This window comes from Heptranchias perlo, chromosome 31 (genome assembly GCF_035084215.1).
Source record: "Heptranchias perlo isolate sHepPer1 chromosome 31, sHepPer1.hap1, whole genome shotgun sequence".
Taxonomy (NCBI): domain Eukaryota; kingdom Metazoa; phylum Chordata; class Chondrichthyes; order Hexanchiformes; family Hexanchidae; genus Heptranchias; species Heptranchias perlo.
The window spans coordinates 14,669,694-14,688,113 of record NC_090355.1 but is presented as its reverse complement, the minus strand read 5'-3'; the positions used below and the strand labels follow the sequence as shown (position 1 = coordinate 14,688,113).

The 18,420-nt window shown below is 40.0% G+C and overlaps 1 protein-coding gene across 1 annotated transcript in view; it reads left to right on the top strand.

Moving 5' to 3' along the window:
• Positions 1 to 18,420, top strand: part of cacna1ba (calcium channel, voltage-dependent, N type, alpha 1B subunit, a) — a 518,974-nt gene that overhangs the window by 87,063 nt on the left and 413,491 nt on the right. The window lies entirely within an intron of this gene.

The following is an 18,420-nucleotide window of genomic DNA, read 5'->3' as shown; positions in this document are numbered from 1 at the left end:
AACTATCTTATTCTCAAGCCTCTTCCAAAGTATCATGCCTGGTGAGATACCAGCCTGACTATTCTGTAACCTGAACAATTGATTTCCTAAGTTCCTCTAGCTAGGTAAAGGCTTTGAATACACCCTAAATCCCTCCAGCTCCCAAAGCAAGAGGGAAGACTCAGTTTCCCAAACTTCAGACACTACCATTCAGTAATGCAGACCCAAGTGATTGTGAGTCCCTAACTCCCTGACATAACCAGGGCTGGCCATGGAAGCCAGAACCTCCCTCCCAACCACCCCCACCCCCACACAGTCTACCATTCATGCACCCTAACAAGAAGCCAGTAGAGAGCCAGAAACAAATTTTACCTCACCCAACGTGACCATTAATGCTATCTCCAAATGAAACACTGTCTCCTGAATCCTCAATACTTGCAGACTTCAGCATGAGCGAGCCAACTTGCTTTGGAATTTTCCTCTACTCCCCAACAGCTTCTTGTGGATGTATCTCTACACTCTGTGCCATTTTTACTTCTGGTACCAAGGATGAAACAGACAGCATGAAAGTTGCCTGGGAATGTAACCTAGGCTGACTGTTAAGGGAGGAGGAATGACAAAATGTATGGAGTCAAACCCTGAACGCACCACCTGCAGCAAATACAGGAAGGCCAATTTGAAATCATACGTCGCATATACCCACCCTGCATGTGATCCATAAATTTTATCCGTCCATACCGGATAATTGCTGTGGCCAGAAGGGCCTCCTCACTAATGAGTCAGGCTAGCACAACTCCTATTACTATCTGCAAGAAGACGCATCCTCCTCTGTGGCAGAGTGCAGCCTCACCCATTACAAATGTGACCAAAACATGCAGGACATCAGGAACTCTGCAGCCTGTTCTTAGAGACCCACTCAACACAAACTACCCTCTCAGCACAGCAGCCCCTCTCACTGGCCACGAGGAGCACCAACCCCAACTAATTAGACCACCAGTGTTTAGAGCCCCTTCGCAACATTCTCAAGCCAAGAAACCAGAAGCAAAGCAGCTGCTCTTTGCTTCCTCTCCCTTCCAATTTGCATTGTTCCCATTGCAAGCAGCCTAGTGTGGTGATGCATCCGACCCACAGGCACTGTGCAGTCAGGATGCACGGTGACTTCATAAGCTACGTATGGGAGTGTACACTCTGTTAAAATGTCTGTGCTTGTACATTTAAGTACCTGTATACATTGGCTCCGTAAAGTATATATGTGACTATTCATTATTATACAGTGGCTTCATAGAATGTATGTGAATGTATATCTAATAGGTTCATAATTTATGTATGTGTACACCCATATGTATAATAGCATCATAAAATATAAATGTACTTTGTTGACAACTTAATTAAAAAAAAATGTGTGGGAAGCTCTCCCGGGGAGAAACAAGAGTTATAGAATAAAATGATCTCTCTCGTAATGCCCTCTCTTTATTTACTTACCCTGTAGCAAGCGCATACACTGTGTGAAATGAGCTTATTAAATAAAGAAGCAAATAAAAGATGTTTGAGAGTTTACCATTGGAGTTCATATCTCCCATCAATAAATGTGTGGTCTTCTTGCATGACGAGAAGATTATGCTTTGCTTAAAAATAACAAATTCTTTCACTGAGCTATGATATATCTGTGTATATTACAAAAAAAGTGAAGACAGTTTCAGTTGTGGGAAAGAAAAATTAATAGATTCCTTCTGTCTGTAACTAAGTTTCATGATAAACACTGGACACGTCGAGGGATGACTATACCGAGTTACTTTAAGTCGAACTGCAGCAATTATTTGAAATCTAGCAATCTCAGCATTGGAAATGGATACATTTTAATGAGTTTTCTTGCATAGGTTATTGACTTGATCAATTCAGTGAGACTGAGAAAGATGGGAAATTCTCCCAAATTGGTTCTCCCCCCGCCCCGTTCCTGGTCTACTCTCAACAATAAATAGGTCCAGCAATTCTCTTTCCCAAAAGTCACATCACCTGATTGATTAAGCAAAACCCTGAGCTTTCAACACGAAGGCCACAGTATCAGCATCATAAGGTGATGGAACTAATGGAAAACACAGCCAAATAGCAAAGTACTTTGGCTAGTTACCAAAGCAAACCATCAGTTTATTTTGCCAGCTGTCCTGCACCTCATGTTTCCTGTTACACAGTGCTGTATACTGTGCACCATGAAAATAATGTATGATAATGCATTGTAAGTGAACCATTTTAACAAAATAAATATGCAAATAAATCCTTAGTGATTTACCTCGAGGAAAGAGATTGATTGAAATCTGCATGGATTTCTAAATTTAAAGAACATTTAGTGACTAGCATTTACCTTTGTGACTAACATTTGGTCTTTTAGCTTAATACCTTAAGCCAGGGGTGTCCATGTAATGGCCCATGGACTACTTATGACCTGAGTCCTTGCAATCAGGCATATGAGACCAAGGCAACTCCATTCTAATTGTATCTTTCTTTCTTGCTGGTTTGTCCTGTTTGAATTTTGTGGGGTTTTGGAAAAGTCTGTTATTTTTGTTGCCTCCCTGTTGGATAAATACTATATCAGAACACTAAGATCGCATAGTATTAGCTAATTGAGTTACATGCAAAGTAATGGGAAAATGGATTTAAACTTTATATATGTGACCCATGAAACTCCATCATATGGATCTAAGATCAGGAAGTTTGGACAGTCGATAAGGCTATTAAAAAAGCAAATGGGATCCTGCGCTTTAGAAATAGAGGAATAGAGTACTAAAGGAAGGAAGTTATACTGGACCTTTATAAATTATTGGTTGGACCTCAGCTGGAGTATTCTGTCCAATTCTGGGCACCACACTTTAAGAAGGGTGTCAAGGCCTTGGAAAGGGTGCAGAGGGGATTTACTAGAATGATACCAAGGATGAGGGACTTTCAGTTACTTGGAAAGACTAGAGAAGCTGGGATTGTTCTCCTTAGAGTAGAGAAGGTTAAAGGGAGATTTAATGGAAGTGTTCAAAATTATGATGGAGTAGATAGGGAAAAATTATTTTCCACTGGTAGGAGGGTCAGTAATCAGAGGACATAGATTTAAGATAATTGGCAAAAGAACCAGAGGGGAGATAAGAGATTTTTTATGCAGCGAGTTATGATGATCAGGAATGCACTACCTGAAAGGGTGGTGGAAGCAGAGTCAATGGTAACATTCAAAAGGGAATTGGTTATATACGAAGAGGAAAAAATTGCAGGGCTATGGGGAAAGAGCAGGGGTGCGGGCCTAATTGGATAGCTCTTTCAAAGAGCCAGCACGAACATGATGGGCTGAATGATCTCCATCTGTGCTGTAAGATTCTATGATCCTGTCTTCAGTTATATTACTAAATGGAATCTGAGCTCATTTGTAAAATAGATTTGATAAATATCAACTGACCAAGAAATTAATGATTACAAATGGCAAGATTTGACAAAATCATGGAATAAATTCAACACAGCATGGCACTGAGTCTGCCAAATTCTGAAGCACTGATTTTTGTATAGCTTTTTCTAGAATTTGTAGCACCACACGAGAACAAAACTGAATAAATGATTTGTGATGTGTATGTATAATTTAATACAAAAAAATAAAGTGGATCAGTTCTACATTTCAACACATGCAGAGGCAGTGTGATATATTTTAAAGGGTAAACAACTAAAGAGGTTGGAGTTAGGAAGGCCTTGGAGCCCACTGGTGGACTTTGATTTCAAGTGCTTGGTGTACAGATATCTTATTAAAGGAAAGGAAACTATCCTTTGACATTTTCATGGTTAAGTCAGATTAAATGTCTCAGCTTGTCACAGAATTTGGAACAGGTCAACAAAACCATCCAGAGACAAATCAAAGGAACCCCTAAACAGACCTTTTGAGTATTAGTTTTCAGTGTAAATGTTGTTGATCTTTTAAAATAACATTCCAGTAACCCTTAACCAGAGGGCGTTTCCAGAAAACATGGGAGAATATTTTGAAACTCTCATCACATCCTTTCCACCATGCCTGAGACATGGCTAGGTTCCAGCAGTTCAGGCAGGCTGAGGTGGAGCAGATTCTGTGTATTGTATTAAGTTGGTTGCTGTTAGCAGTCGCTGATTGATATTGTTGGGGCAGCAACAGAAGGTTCCTGTCATTCATCTTTTATTTTGCAACCAGTACAATGTCCCCAAGCTTGTTGCATTGAACTTGAGCTCTCAAAGTTCATAGACTTAAGAAGAGTGCCTAAATAGGGAACCAATTTCACTTCAATCAATAAGATTGAGGGAAAGATTTTTAGTACCAATAGTTGAGAGGCCATTGACATTGGTAATGATTTGAAAGGTGGTGATGTACGTACAGAGCCAGTACAGTCTTTGTCTAGCCTCATACCAACCTTCCCACCCCCAACCCTCCGCAGCTGCATTTCGAGAGATAGTGAATTACACTTTTTTTGCACAATTTTGCCATAAATTTGCCTCAAGCGGTTTGTGAATTGGGCTGTAAATTTATGGAGAAAATGCTCGGGTTTGCTGCCTATGATATTTTATTGCAAAACTGTAAGTCCAGTTTGAAGCAGTGAATAAGTCATCAATACACAAAGGTTGATGGAAAACAATCTAAACTGAGCTGGTGCAGCTTATAGACACATCTAAGGAAAATGTGTTTTCAAGGGTTTTAATCAGAAGGGAAACCTGGAAAAGTGCCCAAAACCACTTTTTCAGGGGCTGAAAAATTAATTGAATTGAAAGCAGTTGGAGATAAATAATCTATGTTAGCAACAAATATTCTTTGGTGGGAAGATGGCTTGATCCTATGTTTTTTTTGAGCAGGCTGGAATGTTTGGTGTTGTGCTTCAGTTTCCTCCTATTTTGAGAAGGTGGAATGGCTTGAGATACTGACTACTCTGTTAACACACTGATCTGTAAATTGTATGACGGGAATTGTGGAAATAGCCTTTTTTCAATTACTTCTGACCTTTTTGGAGATAGGGTGTACCAGCATGGTATCATGCTCCATCTGGACCTAGAAGATTTGCTTCCAATGGTTTCAAATGGGCTCAAAATGACAGTTGATGTCGCAATCAAACTGACAAGTATCTTGTTTGCAAACTTGTACTCAACAGTTATTGCATCACCTTACCTTTTTTTTAAAAGACTTTGTCCTGTTAAGATCAGGTTATTGCAGAATTGCTAATATAGAGATTTTACGATATGAAAATTCTTTTTCTTTCAAAAAAGAATGATTTTTTTTTTCACATTTATTGAACTCTTTGTTCTGAAGGGATAGGGACTTATAATTTTGTAGTCCCTATACCCAATATGACTGCATTTCCCTGATAGCCGCTGTCAAATGACAGATGCAATAGGCTCATTAATGTGTATCTGTACAGAAATGAAAGCTTACCTGCAGGTTCTGAAGGTATCAATTAGAAGACCTATAGGCAAGGATTACATTTTATTGGCCTATTTAGGCACTATAGCTCTTTAAATTAATTTGAGGTTTCTGTAACACCAATCCTTTCTGCAACCTTCATTTAGCCAATGTCTGTCATTTTTTAAAAAAAACACTGTTACAGATACAGGAAATGGTTCAAAAATATTGTTAGGTATTATTAAAAGTCTAAGTGTCCACATTACCCTTAGTTCATTTTTCATGCTTTTATAATGGGGAAAAAAAACCAAAAGATATCACAATAACATAGTTAAATTTACCTTTGAATTGTCTTTTGTGTCCTTTAGTACCTTCACTCAAGTTTTTATTTGAAGTCCCCTGCCTCTCTCAAAAACCTGACATGTTACAATGGAAAAACCCCATGTAAATCTTGGCAAAACCCAGTGTCAACAGTTCACTGTCATGCTTTGTTAGTGGGCCAATTGAATCACTCAAAATGCTTTTTGAAAATTGACTGCTGTTTTTGCTTGATAACTGAAATTTATAATCTCCAAAATGAGTTTTTATACAAAACAAAAATTCAAAACATTACACATTTCACATTTATCATTGACATATCTTTTAATAACTTAATTTGAGATTTACTTGAAGGCCTCAGCCTCTGCCTAGAGCAGTTTAGGCCAATCATGTGTTGTGTACAGTTTCCCAGGATGCATCAGTAGAATCTCGCTCGCCAAATGATGCAATGCTTTTCTTTTAGACACGAGCAAAATCTATTTGATTGTTTTTCCACATTATTGGAAGAAAAGCTAGAGGACAAATTTTTAAAGACTTATTAAATAAAGTTTATATTGAGCGTTTTTTGAGCCAGAGAGGTTGGGTGGGAAAGACTACTGATTGCACACCTGCTGTGACTTTTAAACCAAACTTCAGATGCATATTAAGTATCTTTCCTCCTCCTAATTTGAGTTTTAAATAAAGTGCATTGAATTTTGAAAGCAAACAGCCTTAATGATCACCTGATTATGACATGTTTTGTTTATAATTGGCAAACGTAAACATTCTACTTAGTAACAGCTGTCAGGCACAGAGACAAGATAGACAGTGCCGTTCTTCTTGAGCTCTTTTTTCAAATTAAAGCACAAGTAAGTTGAACTTAGAAAGCAAACAGAAAAATTAATGATCTAATTATCATCAATGTGTGTGTTTTCTGGTCACGTACAATCACAAAAGATCAAAGTAAGAAAGAAATCACATTTATATAGTGCCTTTCATGTCCTCAGGACTTCCCAAAGCATTTTACAGCCAATGTAATACTCTTGAAGTGTTGTCACTGTTGCTTGTAGGCAAAGATGGAAAGCCAATTTGCTCACAGCAAGGTCCAACAAATGTCAAATGGGATAAATGACCAGTTGATCTGTGTTTGGCGGTGTTGGTTGAGTGTTAATAGTTAGCCAGGAAACTTGGAGAATTTCCCTTCTTCTGTGAATAGTGCATTGGGATCTTTTGCGTCTTGAGAGGATTGTCGGGGCCTCCAATTCAATGTTTGCAGCGATCTCTTACAAAATTACAAACCAGTGCTGCCAGATCCAAGCCCATGCCCTTTCCCCATCTCTGACAGACATCAGGATTCTACTAGCCAGCCAAACTGTACATTGTACCAGAGTTCTGCCAAGTCTCAGGTTCCCCTTTACAGTGATGCCAGACCAAAGAACAACCCCCTTCCCCCATCTCCGCCCCACCTTCCAGTGTGGCCAAACACCAGCAGTCTCACTGCAGTTTTGAAAATTTTCGGACCACCACACCAGTTCTGTCAAAGCCCAGGACCAGCCCCTAGTGCTACCAAAGCCAAGGAATGTCCTACTCTACTGCCCTGTATTTCCAGAGTCAGAGGAATGGAGAGTTCAGGTGGTGGGGAGGATGTAGGGATAGGGAAGGGTGAGGCCATGAAGGAATTTAAAAAGGATAAGAATTTAAAATTTAAGGCATTGGGGGACTGGAAGCCAATGTAGGTCAGTAAGGACAGGAGTCATGGGTGAGCAGGCCTTGGTGTGGGTTAGGATCCAGACAGCATAATTATGGATGATCTGGTTTATGGAGGGTGCAAACTGGGAGGCTGGCCAAGAGAGCATTAAATAGTCAAGTCTGGATGTGACAGGCATGGAGCACTGATTAGGAGCGGGCAGTTGACCATGTGCCAGCAGAGGTTGATCCTTGGGTCCTCCAGAGATGTGTAGTGGTCTTGGATGTTAACAGAGCGCTCCTAATTGCTGTCCAATGACCCTTGCAGGAAAGTGGATGTAAGATGAGAATAGAATCAGTTTTAGCAGTGATATTTTCCTTGCTTGAATAGGCAGCACTGCTTGTGCTCACACATGAAGAATGGGCACTTGAACAAGGTACTGGAGGACTGCCATTGGCCATGAAGCTGCAGCCCAGCATGTTGGTGCCTTCAGGAGGTGATAAATCCAAACCACGACAGCAGGATATTCTTTAAAGCTGGAAGATTAGCATTACTGCACCAGCTTTTCTCCACTTAGACTTTTAAATATGGACTCTTAAAAAGTTGCTATCAGAGTCTGACTGAAGCCTTCGTTTAGGAATCTAGGATGCAATCGTTTCCTGGTTGGCTGGGGCTGAGGAGTTCGGCTCATGCATACCAATCTTTAAATGGTAAGGATCTTGGTTCTTGGAGTTCTATTGTTGTAGGCCAGTGGAGGGTTTGGCAGCCCAAATGCCTGTAATTATAATCCTGCCCCAAGTTGAACAGTACCATCAGATCACAGCAATTTTGCCGAGAGAATCATTAGTGTTTTTTTTTCTTGCAGTGGTAGTCTGGGTAAGGATTTAGCAATCAGATTAGAGTGTAATCTGTGCTTTTGCTTATCTGAATGTTGCAGCTTTAATCAACTTAGAGGAGCATGAAAAAAATAATGAAAACTGGATTCTGTGGTGCACGGATTCTGGTAAAAATGTGAGGATTCTTGTTGTAAAGCACACTGAATAAATTGCTTAATACTTCTGTTGTAAACAAAAGGGCTGCTGCCTGTCATGGAAGAAATACCTTGCTGAAGTGTCTGTGAAACGTGCAGTGTGTAATGTTGTTATAACACCACTTGCTGCTTTGCTTATTTTACAGTCTGCTGATGGGATTCGGCAGTGTACAAATATTGATTCAAGTGAACTAAATATAAGGTTACGTTTAACCTGAGTCACTGGCATGATGAGAGCAAATATGGCCTCCTATTCACTGCAACTTGAAGTCCTTTATTTAAATGTTTTCATTATGTTTGTTATGTTTGCAGAAGTCAATAGAAAACTACTATAGATGCAGACTACCTAAAATCTAATGGGAATGTAATAAAACAGCACATCAATGTGCAGAACACAATGGGTGCGTTAGGAGTTGAATTGCAACCTACGTTTCACTGCTGTACCTTGAGAGTGAGTTTTTCCAGTGTTCTAACAGGAGGAAAAGCTATGATTCTATTTTCAACCTGTACTCTTTTTGTTAGAGATCTAGCAATTTTCTAAAATGTAATTTGTTTTCGCCTACTTGGAGTTTTAAAAACTGGCAAGTAAGTTGCAATGGATCAATACTTTTGTTCGATTATTGTTTTGGATTTTACTCGTTATGAGCACCACACATGTAATAATACATCTTGAACGCACGAGTCATTTCATAACTAAAAACAGGTTCATAGCAATTGCAACACAGAAGGATGTCATTCGGCCTATCATGCCTGTGTCAATAATTAGCTCTTCAACTGGAGTTGTCAACTTTAATCCCATTTCTCTACTCTTTCCTTGTATCTTTTTATATTCTTCCATTTCAAACACTTAACCAATTCCCTTTTAATTGAGGTAATCTCTGTCTCAATATCTGCTTGTGGTAAAGCATTCATGTTCTAATCACTAACTTCTTCTAACTTCCCACTTCGTTCTACTGATGCTGATCCTTGACTCTATGCCCCCTTGCTACTTGTAAAATGGTTCTGACTACATAGGAATGATGCTTCCAGTGAGGAGTGGGGATTGCAGGGAGCGCTGCTTGGGAAACTCCTGCCCCGTAGCCCCTGATTTTCTGTCTGTTTAAGTTAATGATTTCAAACATACAAACATTCGAAATGATAGGCAGGAAAAGATCAGCTGGTCCATCAAGCCTGCCCCACACCATCATGGCGAAACACTTTTTCCTGCCCCCACCTCCCACCCACTCCCGCAGCCATGTAATCTCCTGGGAGAGGCAAAAAAACAGAAGAAAAACTCAGGGCCAATAAGGGCAAAAATACACTGGAAATTTACGATCGAAACCAGTCCAGGAGATCACATGGACCAAGTGCGGTGAAGACGCTTACCTTCAATATGGTGTGATCTCTTCCCCAGTCAGGAATCGATTCAGCTCCCTCTTGAAGGCTTACAGAGAGTCAGCACCCACCACACCAGCTGCTTCCCAGCCAGCGTTCCTTCAAAGTGCTGCTCCTTGTCGGGAATGCCCAATTGGGTAATCAGCCCTTATATGTTGGCGTTGAGTTCAACTTCTGATGTTAAGGAATAGATAGCAGGGTTCAATTGTTAAGTGTCACAACAATATTATTCGAGTAAGTCATAGACTTTATTATTTTATTTGGTGTCTGGTTTTGAAATTGAGGTGTCAGTGTGATCAGCAAAGGTAAGCTGTAGGAATAGTCCAAGATAGCTGCTGGTCCCATGTCACTCAAAGTAGGTGTGCTTACTTTAGGAAGAAGTACTATCTGCTAAGAAGAAGGAAATTTGCACTCTGGGGTGTAAATCCTGCCAAACATCATTAGGCGCTCGTTGTTGCTTCATTTTTGGATGAGTCTAGCTACTTGTTTTTGGGGCCTTTCATCAGCTGGGAGCTTGTCTTGGGATGGAGAACATAGTATGGATCTTCACCCATGATCACTGTACCTTCTACATGGGGTATAGACATTCAGCGTTATTATCAACTCTCCCACTATTTGTGCTTTCATTGGGATTGAGTGGCCATCTTCTCCAAGGATAATGGGGAGATGCTGGCTGATCACTATGGCCATCTCTCTGCCATTGGATGAAACGGTGACAACCAGTGTTGGGTCCTTTATGAGGTTGGCATTCTGAGGTGGTGAGGAGGTTGTCTTGTAGGAATGCCACACCACCCATTCTGTCTTTACGTAGTTTAGCATTTTTTTTCCTTGATTGGGTGGGGTGAGTCCCTTGACATTTGGGGATATAATTTTGAGTTCAGCCATTTTGGGAGTCAGGTTAGTACGCTGTGCATGTGATGTTGCTGCGTCCTGCTCCAAGGTGGTTTTTCAATGCGCTGCAGGTTTGCCTTCCATTTTTTAGGTCTGGGTATAGGGGCTGCCAGAAATGAATCCTATTTTCCTCATGATTGCACCATCAGCGTTGTTCCCAGGGCTGCGTGCATATAAGAAGAAAAGGAACGTGCTTTTATATAGCACCTTTCAGGACCCAAAATGCTTCGCAACCAATGAATTACTTTTTTTTAACATGTAGTCACTGTTGTAATGTAGGGAAAGGTAGCAGCCAATTTGCAAACAGCAACAAGATAAATGACCAGTTAAACTGTTCTTGTGATATAGAGGAATAAATATTAACCAGGAAACCAGAACTCCACTGCTATTCTTTGAATAATGCCATGTGATCTTTTAAGTCAACCTGAGAGGGTGGATGGGACCTCAGTTTAACATCTCATCCAAAAGACGGCACCTCCTACTGTGTAGTACTCCTTCAGCCTAGATTATGTACTCAAGTTCTGGAGTGGAGTTTGAGCCAACTTCTGTTTCGAGGCGAGAATGCTACCACTGATCCAAGGATGTACCACCATTGATATGTATCCGCAGTACTATGTGTACTATAAGGTTCCATATCCAATCCCATACCCAGCTGTCCTATCCTGCAACTCTTTTCCCCCCTCTTGAGGCCCCTCCCCAAGACTCTGAATCACATCCAGGAAGGGACGCAGGAATTCTTTGCCGAGTATTGCTTTTCTGTTTGTTGCCCCTCCCATGTGCCTGGTCTTGCTCATCCGGCTGGCTGCAGGATACACAATTTTTTGGACAGGGCTTGTGATTCCCGATACCAAATTGTGAGTATGTTAAGGGTCAGCAGTGCTTCATGTTTACACAATGTGAGATGAACGCCTTTCCCTACAAAATGACAGTGTGTACAGGTTCACTTGTGTTGAGCGAAAGCATGCTAATGGTTGGTAACTGCAAATAACCAGCATCTTACCAGGTATGCCCACTACAATAGACTGTTTGCAGTGAGAGTTCTTAAAGGTTGGTTTCGATTGTTACCAGTTTTTCAGGTTTGCCTCCTTTCCCGTATCTAAGCGAGCGACTCTTCAGTTCCTATGAGTGATGGGAGGGGATTGAAGGGTCTGGCCTTGTTGCATGGGACTGAAGTGGGGAGAACCCGGCCAGCCACCTGGGATAATGTGCACTGATGGGGTTAGTTGGAGAGACAGCTAACTCACTACTAAGCCTTTTTCTCCAGTGCTTGGTCCAGTCCGTGTCAGTTTGTTCTTCATATTAAAAGGAACATCATTCAGCACTCCAAGATAACCATTACTTTCAGACTCTCCTGTCTAAGTAAGACTATAGACTATTTAATAAAAACATTCTATGTGATTTGTTTTTAAGCTTGTATTCAGAAATTGGAGACTGCAACTTGCAAAGGTTTTTATGAGGAAGTATTTATTATAGAGCAAGATGCTAGCTGCATGTTTTAAATTTCTTGATACTATATTGCAGAACTACTGCAAGTAATGTAACAAGCTATAGGATTCAGACTGTTCCCACTGGATTGGTATATATCCTTTAATGGTTTTTAAGTTTTACATGCCTGAGTTACTAAGCTGCTGGGGAATGTCTGGCTCCAAATGCTGAATAAATGATAAGGGGAGAGGTTTACGACTGGACAGAAACTACTTATGTAGAATACATTGAGTAGCTTTGACATGTTTCGCTGTTATACCATTTTTTTAGGACACAATTTGTTTTTGACTTTTCATAATAAATTTTGCAAATATAATTTATTTTCCCCAATGCTTTCCCCTCTCCCCGAAGGTGTTGACTTATGCTGGGGTACAGTTCTGTAGATGCTAACAGCTGTCTGGTACCTGGCCCACATTGCTACTTTATATGTATAAGCATAGCTGGTAAGAGTTTCAGGAGGTTATTTGAGAAAGAGAGGCATCACAGCTGAGCTCAATTGTCCTGGCATCCACATACATGGACCTTTAAGCAGTGGTCACTGGATAGTGGTTAGGAGTGGATCTTGCTCCTTCGGCTAGCGACACTAAGGGCAATTATTGTGACAGTGCTGTTGGCTTGGCTGAAGTGAAGACCTTTATGGTCTGTATGGCTCACTCCACAGGAGAAGGCCATTCTGCCCCTTGAGCCTGTTGCACCATGCAATTAGATCATGCCTGATCTGAACCTCAACTCCATTTACCCACCTTTCTTCCATATACCTTGATACCCTTAACTAACAAAAATCTATCAATCTCAGTCTTGAAATTTTCAATTGACCCAACATCCACAGCCTTTTGAGGGAACAGGTTCCATGTTTCCACTACCCTTTGTGTGAAAAAGTGCTTCCTGCTTTCACTCCTAAATGGCAGCTTGAATTTTAAAATTATTCCCTCTTGTTCTGGATTCCCCCACCAGAGGAAATAGCTTCTCTATATCTACCCTATCAAATCCCTTTATCATTTTAAACACTTTGATTCGATCACCCTCAACTTTCTAAACTCTAGGGAATACAAGCCAAATTTATGCAACCTGTGCTCATAATTTAATCCAGTTAAGTCCTGGTATCATTCTGGTGAATCTGCACTGTACCCCTTCCAAAGCCAATATATCTTTCCTGAGGTTTGATGTCCAAAACTGAATGCAGTACTCCAGGGTCTGACCAAGGCTTTGTACAGCTGAAGCATAATTTCCTCACTTTTGAATTCCAGCCCCATTGAGATAAAGGTCAATATTCCATTAGCCTTTTAAATTATTTTTTGTACCTGTGCACGAGCTCTTAGTGATTCATGAACGTGGGCACCTAAATCTTTTTGCTCCTCTGGTGCTCCTATTCCCTCACCATGAAGAAAATATTCTGATTTGTCCTTCTCAGATCCAAAGTGGATGACCTGTCACTTTTCGCACTTGAACTCCATCTGCCATTGTTTTTCCCGTTAATTTAGTCTGTCTAAGAACCTTTGTCATTTCCTGCTCCCATCCAAACAACTTATTGTGCCTCCTAACTTTGTGTCAGCTGCAAACTTGGATATACAACTCTCTATTCCTTCATTCAAGTCATTTAATATGATGAAAAGCTGAGGCCCCAGTACAGATCCCTGGGGAACACCACTTGTCACATCCTGCCAATGAGAGAACGAACCCTTTATCCCTGATCTCTGTCTCCCAACCAAATATCGATCCATGACACAAGGTTACCTCCAGGTCAATGTGCGCTCATTTTTGCTAATAATCTCGTGTTGAATCTTATCAAGTGCCTTCTGGAAGTCCATATAGACAACATCCATAGACATTCCTCTATCCACCGTGCTGATGACCTCCTTAGAAAATTCATCCAGATTAATCAGACATGATCTATCCTTCACAAATCTATGCTGAACCTCTTTGATCAGCTGATACTTGTCCAAGTGCTCAGTCACTCTGTATTTGATGATAGATTCCAGTAACTTTCCCACAATGATGTTAAACTAACAGATCTGTAGTTGCCTGATTTCTCCCTTCTTAAATAATGGAGTTCCATTTGCAACTTTCCAATCCAAAAGCATAATTCCTTAATCTAGAGAGCTTTGAAAATTATGACTAATGCATCTGCAATTTCCTCACTTTTTTTAAATACCCTGAGGCCAAAACCATTAGGTCCTGGAGATTTATCTATCTTCAGTCCCATTATTTTCTCCATTACCATTTTTTAAAGCTTGTACTAAATCCACTAAATTCCTCCTCTTGATTTATCTTCAGGTTCCCTTGTACCACTGATATTTTGTCCTCTTCCTCCACTGTGAAAACAGGTACAAAGTACTGATTTAACAAGACTGCCATTTCCTTATTATCTATTATAATCTTGCATGCATCTAACTTTAATGGGCCCACTTTCTCCTTTACCACTCTATTGCTCTTAAAATATATATATATATAAAAACTTTTGTTAGCTTTAATATCCATTGCAAGTTTTTTTTCATATTCCGTTTTGGATTACTTTCTTTGCATCCATTTGTTGCATTTTATAGCTCTGCCAGCCCACTGAATTTCCACTTTTCCTTGCATTTTTGAAATCCTTTTCTTTTAGCTTAATGCTGTCTCTTACCTAATTTGTTGACCATGGTTGCTTAACTATGCAATTGGAGCATTTAAGGCTATGTACTGGTTTTTGTATCATACCAAATACTTCTTTGAATACTTCCCACTGTTTGTCAGTTTACCCATTAACAGTTCAACCCAGTTTACTGTGGTCAATTTATTTCTGATCCCTTTGAACTTTGCCTTACTTGAATTTAAAACCTTGCTTTGTGATTCTCCCTTCTGCCTCTCAAACCTAATATCAAATTCAATCATATTATGGTCACTATTTACAAGATGCTCCCTTACAGTCAGATTGCTAACTAATTCTGGTTCTTAACTCAGCACTAAATTCAATATGGCCTGTTTCCATGTCAGCTCTAAAACATATTGGCATAGAATTTGCTGTCAAAATAATGGTGGGGCTAATGGCGCTCACTGTTGTTTATGCGCAAATTGCACAGCAACTTTAGGCGAGGGCAGGTGCGGGGTTAAATGCGAAAATTGGGAAGTTGCTGTCCGAGATGCGCCGCTCCACTGTTAGCTTTGCGAAAACTGCATTGCGCTTTTTGGCTCACCATTGAAATGCATTGAACGGCATGAAGTTCCTGTACTTGCGCGGCAGATACAAACTAAATGCGCCACAGAAAGTTAGGGCTTGTCCATTTCAGTCTAAGTACCCTTCTTAAGCGCGTGATAAGTGTTAATTACTGCCAAATAACCTTTCTTGCATTGAAAATTAACTATTACAAGTGTGGAGTCTCGTTCCTTTAGGTTTTAATTGTTGGAGTTTTTTTTTTAAATGTAATTTTTTAAAACTTGTCTCTTTTTTTCCTTCTCTTTATTTCTCTTTTTCTACCTGATTTGACATTGAATTCACTATTCCAACTTAAACTTCCTTGTTCAGACTTTGTGCAGTTCATTTAACAATCCTTCAATCTTTTTGGTTAAGGAGACGCACAGTTGCTTGCCCTGTTCACTCAGATCCCAAATGCCCTGTTCACTCGGATCCCAAATGCCCTGTTCACTCAGATCCCAAATGCCCTGTTCACTCGGATCCCAGATGCGCTGTAGAGAGCACTGCACTATTTCCATCTCCCACTTCCAGCAACATGGAGTGCAAAATCTTATGGAAATTAAACGGGCAAGGGCAAGTCTAACTAATGGCAGGCACCGTTTGTTGACCGGCTACTGCAAATTCTGGGCCATTGTTCGAGAGAACTGTCCCGAAAACATTCTAGAAATTCATTGCTGTTGCTGCTTGAGCTGTGCTGCTTCTCCCAGTCTATGTGAAAATTAAAATCTCCCATTATAACTACTTTGTTCTTGCTATATGCTTCCCTGATCTCTGTATTTATACATCCCCCCACCAAATACATTCCTACCTTTACTGTCCTTTAACTCTACCCATAGTGTTTCCAATGCCAGAGCACCCTTTTTGAAATCCCTTCTTTCTACTGCAGTAATTGTGTCTTTTATCAATATTGCTAGCACTTATCTACTAAACCCCGTGTGGATGTTTTTAATTGTAGTAATGAATCATGTTTGTTTTCTTGATAAGAGGAAAATAATTGGGTGTACAGTTTTTGTTGCAACTATATGATAAAATGGATCAAATAGTTTTAAAATGGTCTCAGCCCTATGTTTGAATGAGTAGTACATATCGACAGGGGTTCTATTGTTAAGTGTTGAGTCATTGCTGGGTACCATGGTAAAATGTCAGTGGTATTATACAAATGATCTATGAGCAACTTTTTTCTCCTCAACGTGGCTGAAACTTATCTAGTGTATTTCAATCCAAGAACATTCTACTGAATACGCGTAACAAAGCTCCCTGCCCCACTATCTATCACCTGTGCGATTCTTTATCAGACAGTATCATTATCTCATACTGTGTCCATCATATGAAGAAGATGAAATACATCCCTCACTGAACCTGGGTTGTTGGCACATGAATCTGGTTGTTGTTACACAGAGACAGTTTCTTCAAGAGCTTTTGTGCTCCTAGCAACCAGCAGGGTCAGTTTTGTGAAACATCTGTCCTCATCTACAGATGCACCCGGTTGCTATGCCACCTCATACACAACCAAAAAAATTATAAGGTAAGCACTGAATATACTCTGCAACTGCCAAGTTTATGAGGCAATAAATGACGGTCATGCTGAATAAATGATAAGACTGCAGGCAGAGCTATTTGTGAGTATGCGGAAGTAATAACAATAAATTTTGCTGTAATTTTTATATTGTAGTTTTTGGTGCGAATGCAATTGGTGAAGATTTGTCTCAACTGTTTGGATTTGGCGTGCTGTTCTACAGTATTTTCAGAAAGGAGGTTTGTCAGACCTGCTTTTTAAAAAATATTTGTTCTTGGGATGTTGGTGACACTGGCAAGGCTGTCTTTACTGCCCAACCTTTGATGCCCTAAGGGCATTGAGAATCAACCACATAATGTGGGATTGGAGTCATGTAGGTCGGTTATGGTAGGGGCGGCAGGCTCCCTCGTTTTTACAACAATCCGGTAGCTGTCATAGTTTTTCTGGTGCCAGTTCACTATGGTCTCACTTTTTGTTTTAATAGGATGCAATTTGTCAAAGAAAGACTTAATAGCCTGTTGTAATGTTATTGGTTAGCAAATGTCAAAGGTTATTTATTATGAATTCAGATCAGACCTTTGTTGTTTTAAAAAAAAGTGGTAAAATTGGTGTGATTAAAATGTGAATCTCAAGGGATGAGACTGTCAGCTGCTCATTTGTCAGTATTCTGATTAGCTAGGATCTGCTTTATGAAGTGTAATATGATGTGTATATGGATAGCTGAGCTGCTACAAATTGGCAATCTTACGGATCTAACAGACATTTTACCTTCCCAGTTTCAATCATGGCTTATTTGCTTTCAGTTAGGCAGTACATTAATTTATATTGTAATTCTCAAAAAAGAGCTGCTCTACCTACATTTTAGGTGGATGAAATGAGATATTTTTTTAAAAGACAAATTCTCTCCAAACTTTTATAATTGTCCTTCTATTAGGATAGCCTGACTTATGGAAATCTCTATAGTGTTGGTGCTGCTCAATCATTATTCACTTAATAAATTCCAGTTTAGTCATTGAAACTTGGTCAAACAACAAAAAAAAACTTTGGTAAAATGAATATGATTAAAATGTTAATCACGAGTCTGTCAGTTAACCATCCTTTTAAAACAGCAACAAGGCTGATCAGATTTTAGCACTGATTTTTTCCCGTTGGTGAATTGTTGTACTTGAGGTAAGAAACAGTGATCTTTGTAAACAAAATACTTTTTACATCATTGGCTGTGAAGCATTTTGCTATGTCCTGGGGTCATGAAAGGTGCAATATTAATCAAGTTCTTCTGTCACTTACACCATCCACTGTCGGCACTAAGTCAATCCAGATCAAAAAAATGTTCTTCTACCTTCCCTAACGATGTGCCTTAACCCCAATCTCAGATGATCCCATACTTACACCAGTGTGAAATTTTCCATTTTGTACACTTGTGGTCTGTACGAGTAAGATTGCCAATTTGTGTTGAACTGTAGGTAGTTTGATGCATCTGCTACACATCTTTTGGATTGAGACTGACCAAAAGCATTTCACATCCGATCCTTCCAGGTTATGGGGAGAGCAGAATTTCATCTCATTAGTCCGGGCTGGATTTGAACTCGGCTGTTAGAATTGAAGACACAAA